At 53.4% G+C, this 5000-nt stretch overlaps 10 non-coding genes across 10 annotated transcripts; all 10 read right to left on the bottom strand.

Annotated features, from left to right (window-relative positions):
* Positions 1 to 23: 23 nt before the first annotated feature.
* On the bottom strand, positions 24 to 96 carry trnaf-gaa (transfer RNA phenylalanine (anticodon GAA)). The gene has a single exon. It is a non-coding gene; the product is annotated as a tRNA-Phe (tRNA).
* An 84-nt stretch (positions 97 to 180) lies between these two features.
* On the bottom strand, positions 181 to 254 carry trnai-aau (transfer RNA isoleucine (anticodon AAU)). Its single transcript has one exon. It is a non-coding gene; the product is annotated as a tRNA-Ile (tRNA).
* A 671-nt stretch (positions 255 to 925) lies between these two features.
* On the bottom strand, positions 926 to 998 carry trnaf-gaa (transfer RNA phenylalanine (anticodon GAA)). Its single transcript has one exon. It is a non-coding gene; the product is annotated as a tRNA-Phe (tRNA).
* An 84-nt stretch (positions 999 to 1082) lies between these two features.
* On the bottom strand, positions 1083 to 1156 carry trnai-aau (transfer RNA isoleucine (anticodon AAU)). The gene has a single exon. It is a non-coding gene; the product is annotated as a tRNA-Ile (tRNA).
* A 671-nt stretch (positions 1157 to 1827) lies between these two features.
* trnaf-gaa (transfer RNA phenylalanine (anticodon GAA)) lies at positions 1828 to 1900 on the bottom strand. Its single transcript has one exon. It is a non-coding gene; the product is annotated as a tRNA-Phe (tRNA).
* Positions 1901 to 1984: 84 nt separating this feature from the next.
* trnai-aau (transfer RNA isoleucine (anticodon AAU)) lies at positions 1985 to 2058 on the bottom strand. Its single transcript has one exon. It is a non-coding gene; the product is annotated as a tRNA-Ile (tRNA).
* Positions 2059 to 2882: 824 nt separating this feature from the next.
* trnai-aau (transfer RNA isoleucine (anticodon AAU)) lies at positions 2883 to 2956 on the bottom strand. Its single transcript has one exon. It is a non-coding gene; the product is annotated as a tRNA-Ile (tRNA).
* A 670-nt stretch (positions 2957 to 3626) lies between these two features.
* Positions 3627 to 3699, bottom strand: trnaf-gaa (transfer RNA phenylalanine (anticodon GAA)). The gene has a single exon. It is a non-coding gene; the product is annotated as a tRNA-Phe (tRNA).
* An 84-nt stretch (positions 3700 to 3783) lies between these two features.
* Positions 3784 to 3857, bottom strand: trnai-aau (transfer RNA isoleucine (anticodon AAU)). Its single transcript has one exon. It is a non-coding gene; the product is annotated as a tRNA-Ile (tRNA).
* Positions 3858 to 4525: 668 nt separating this feature from the next.
* On the bottom strand, positions 4526 to 4598 carry trnaf-aaa (transfer RNA phenylalanine (anticodon AAA)). Its single transcript has one exon. It is a non-coding gene; the product is annotated as a tRNA-Phe (tRNA).
* Between the last annotated feature and the right edge of the window lie 402 nt (positions 4599 to 5000).

Here is a 5000-nt window from a genome sequence, read left to right as displayed (position 1 = left end):
CTACTTTGGAGACGCCAAAGCTTTGCCGAAAGCCGGGATCGAACCAGGGACCTTTAGATCTTCAGTCTAACGCTCTCCCAACTGAGCTATTTCGGCACAGAGACCTCTGTCTTCAGTAGCATGTCGAAGTCTGGCCACAAACGCGGGGAAGGAAGGAAAAGACCTCCAAAAAGCTCTCAGTGGCCCGTAAGGGGATCGAACCCGTGACCTTGGCGTTATTAGCACCACGCTCTGACCAACTGAGCTAACAGGCCAATGACGGCATGTGAAGCAACGGAAACGGGGTGTCCTCGGCGCCACCTCATGTCGGCGTTAAACAACCGGTCGTGTTTGGCCCACGCCACCAGGCGCTTTTTTCGCTGCAAATTCAAGTGGATGTCAAGAACGCAACGAAACGGGAGCTAGCAGCATTCCGAGACTCCAAGGTGCACTGCCGAAATGGTACGGCGTTCGCTTATCATGCAAGAGGTAGCGGGATAGACGCCAGCATTGTCCAATACCGTCTTCTTTTTTTTTCGTCTTTTGGCAGTTTCCCCTAAAGTACAGCTCCGCTGCACGTTCTGCAGTCTATCTCCCAACGCAGACAGCACCCCCTCGATGCAGCTGGTCGTCATCTTCATCGCGACACAAGCCACTCTCTCCTGTCGTCCTTTTAGCGGCAAGCACAGGAACGTCTCCAAATCCTCAATCGGCGGGGGCGTTTTGCGGCTTGACATTTCATCCAATGGAGGGAAAACACGGCCCACTGGTGCACAGCGCTGCGCTCTCACCTCAGATATTTAAAAGGGACAAGTTTATGCAGTACGTCCCGTGTCGCGCATTTCTTTGACCAGTCAGCGGTCAGCAGTGCTTTGGCGTGACCTTTGAGAAAACGCACCGTCAACCACTTCCTTGAGTAGACTCTACTTTGGAGACGCCAAAGCTTTGCCGAAACCCGGGATCGAACCAGGGACCTTTAGATCTTCAGTCTAACGCTCTCCCAACTGAGCTATTTCGGCACAGAGACCTCTGTCTTCAGTAGCATGTCGAAGTCTGGCCACAAACGCGGGGAAGGAAGGAAAAGACCTCCAAAAAGCTCTCAGTGGCCCGTAAGGGGATCGAACCCGTGACCTTGGCGTTATTAGCACCACGCTCTGACCAACTGAGCTAACAGGCCAATGACGGCATGTGAAGCAACGGAAACGGGGTGTCCTCGGCGCCACCTCATGTCGGCGTTAAACAACCGGTCGTGTTTGGCCCACGCCACCAGGCGCTTTTTTCGCTGCAAATTCAAGTGGATGTCAAGAACGCAACGAAACGGGAGCTAGCAGCATTCCGAGACTCCAAGGTGCACTGCCGAAATGGTACGGCGTTCGCTTATCATGCAAGAGGTAGCGGGATAGACGCCAGCATTGTCCAATACCGTCTTCTTTTTTTTTCGTCTTTTGGCAGTTTCCCCTAAAGTACAGCTCCGCTGCACGTTCTGCAGTCTATCTCCCAACGCAGACAGCACCCCCTCGATGCAGCTGGTCGTCATCTTCATCGCGACACAAGCCACTCTCTCCTGTCGTCCTTTTAGCGGCAAGCACAGGAACGTCTCCAAATCCTCAATCGGCGGGGGCGTTTTGCGGCTTGACATTTCATCCAATGGAGGGAAAACACAGGCCACTGGTGCACAGCGCTGCGCTCTCACCTCAGATATTTAAAAGGGACAAGTTTATGCAGTACGTCCTGTGTCGCGCATTTCTTTGACCAGTCAGCGGTCAGCAGTGCTTTGGCGTGACCTTTGAGAAAATGCACCGTCAACCACTTCCTTGAGTAGACTCTACTTTGGAGACGCCAAAGCTTTGCCGAAACCCGGGATCGAACCAGGGACCTTCAGATCTTCAGTCTAACGCTCTCCCAACTGAGCTATTTCGGCTTGGAGACCACTGTCTTCAGTAGCATGGCGAAGCCTGGCCACAAACGCGGGGAAGGAAGGAAAAGACCTCCAAAAAGCTCTCAATGGCCCGTAAGGGGATCGAACCCGTGACCTTGGCGTTATTAGCACCACGCTCTGACCAACTGAGCTAACAGGCCAATGACGCCTTGTGAAGCAACGGAAACGTGGTGTCCTCGGCACCACCTCGTGTCGGCGTGAAACAACCGGTCGTGTTTGGCCCACAACACCAGGCGCTTTTTTCGCTGCAAATTCAAGTGGATGTCAAGAAAGCAACGAAACGGGAGCTAGCAGCATTCCGAGACTCCAAGGTGCACTGCCGAAATGGTACGACGTTCGCTTATCATGCAAGAGGTAGCGGGATAGACGCCAGGATTGTCCAATACCGTCTTCCTTTTCTTCTTTTGGCAGTTTCCCCTAAAGTACAGCTCCGCTGCACATTCTGCAGTCTATCTCCCAACGCAGACAGCACCCCCTCGATGCAGCTGGTCGTCATCTTCATCGCGACACAAGCCACTCTCTCCTGTCGTCCTTTTAGCGGCAAGCACAGGAACGTCTCCAAATCCTCAATCGGCGGGGGCGTTTTGCGGCTTGACATTTCATCCAATGGAGGGAAAACACGGGCCACTGGTGCACAGCGCTGCGCTCTCACCTCAGATATTTAAAAGGGACAAGTTTATGCAGTACGTCCCGTGTCGCGCATTTCTTTGACCAGTCAGCGGTCAGCAGCGCTTTGGCGTGACCTTTGAGAAAACGCACCGTCAACCACTTCCTTGAGTAGACTCTACTTTGGAGACGCCAAAGCTTTGCCGAAACCCGGGATCGAAACAGGGACCTTCAGATCTTCAGTCTAACGCTCTCCCAACTGAGCTATTTCGGCACGGAGACCACTGTCTTCAGTAGCATGGCGAAGCCTGGCCACAAACGCGTGGAAAGAAGGAAAAGACCTCCATAAAGCTCTCAATGGCCCGTAAGGGGATCGAACCCGTGACCTTGGCGTTATTAGCACCACGCTCTGACCAACTGAGCTAACAGGCCAATGACGCCTTGTGAAGCAACGGAAACGTGGTGTCCTCAGCGCCACCTCGTGTCGGCATGAAACAACCGGTCGTGTTTGGCCCACGCCACCAGGCGCTTTTTTCGCTGCAAATTCAAGTGGATGTCAAGAAAGCAACGAAACGGGAGCTAGCAGCATTCCGAGACTCCAAGGTGCACTGCCGAAATGGTACGGCGTTCGCTTATCATGCAAGAGGTAGCGGGATAGACGCCAGCATTCTCCAATACCGTCTTCTTCTTTTTCGTCTTTTGGCAGTTTCCCCTAAAGTACAGCTCCGCTGCACGTTCTGCAGTCTATTTCCCAACGCAGACAGCACCCCCTCGATGCAGCTGGTCGTCATCTTCATCGCGACACAAGCCACTCTCTCCTGTCGTCCTTTTAGCGGCAAGCACAGGAACGTCTCCAAATCCTCAATCGGCGGGGGCGTTTTGCGGCTTGGCATTTCATCCAATGGAGGGAAAACATGGGCCACTGGTGCACAGCGCTGCGCTCTCACCTCAGATATTTAAAAGGGACAAGTTTATGCAGTACGTCCCGTGTCGCGCATTTCTTTGACCAGTCAGCGGTCAGCAGTGCTTTGGCGTGACCTTTGAGAAAACACACCGTCAACCACTTCCTTGAGTAGACTCTACTTTGGAGACGGCAAAGCTTTGCCGAAACCCGGGATCGAACCAGGGACCTTTAGATCTTCAGTCTAACGCTCTCCCAACTGAGCTATTTCGGCAGAGACACCTCTGTCTTCAGTAGCATGTCGAAGCCTGGTCACAAACGCGGGGAAGGAAGGAAAAGACCTCCATAAAGCTCTCAGTGGCCCGTAAGGGGATCGAACCCGTGACCTTGGCGTTATTAGCACCACGCTCTGACCAACTGAGCTAACAGGCCAATGACTGCATGTGAAGGAACGTAAACGGGGTGTCCTCGGCGCCACCTCGTGTCGGCGTGAAACAACCGGTCGTGTTTGGCCCACGCCACCAGGCGCTTTTTTCGCTGAAAATTCAAGTGGATGTCAAGAAAGCAACGAAACGGGAGCCAGCAGCATTCCCGAGACTCCAAGGTGCACTGCCGAAATGGTACGGCGTTCGCTTATCATGCAAGAGGTAGCGGCATAGACGCCAGCATTGTCCAATACCGTCTTCCTTTTCGTCTTTTGGCAGTTTCCCCTAAAGTACAGCTCCGCTGCACGTTCTGCAGTCTATCTCCCAACGCAGACAGCACCCCCTCGATGCAGCTGGTCGTCATCTTCATCGCGACACAAGCCACTCTCTCCTGTCGTCCTTTTAGCGGCAAGCACAGGAACGTCTCCAAATCCTCAATCGGCGGGGGCGTTTTGCGGCTTGACATTTCATCCAATGGAGGGAAAACACGGGCCACTGGTGCACAGCGCTGCGCTCTCACCTCAGATATTTAAAAGGGACAAGTTTATGCAGTACGTCCCGTGTCGCGCATTTCTTTGACCAGTCAGCGGTCAGCAGTGCTTTGGCGTGACCTTTGAGAAAACAGACCGTCAACCACTTCCTTGAGTAGACTCTACTTTGGAGACGGCAAAGATTTGCCGAAACCCGGGATCGAACCAGGGACCTTTAGATCTTTAGTCTAACACTCTCCCAACTGAGCTATTTTGGCACGGAGACCTCTGTCTTCAGTAGCATGTCGAAGCCTAGCCACAAACGCGGGGAAGGAAGGAAAAGACCTCCAGGAAGCTCTCAATGGCCCGTAAGGAGATCGAACCCGTGACCTAGGCGTTATTAGCACCACGCTCTGACCAACTGAGCTAACAGGCAAATGACGCCATGTGAAGCAACGGAAACGTGGTGTCCTCGGCGCCACCTCGTGTCAATGTGAAACAACCGGTCGTGTTTGGCCCACGCCACCAGGCGCTTTTTTCGCTGCAAATTCAAGTGGACGTCAAGAAAGCAACGAAACGGGAGCTATCAGCATTCCGAGACTCCAAGGTGCACTGCCGAAATGGTACGGCGTTCGCTTATCATGCAAGAGGTAGCGGGATAGACGCCAGCATTGTCCAAT

The sequence above is a fragment of the Osmerus mordax genome, chromosome 17, assembly GCF_038355195.1.
Source record: "Osmerus mordax isolate fOsmMor3 chromosome 17, fOsmMor3.pri, whole genome shotgun sequence".
Classification (NCBI taxonomy): domain Eukaryota; kingdom Metazoa; phylum Chordata; class Actinopteri; order Osmeriformes; family Osmeridae; genus Osmerus; species Osmerus mordax.
Note: the sequence above shows the minus strand (reverse complement) of the source record. Positions and strands in the feature narration are given on the sequence as shown.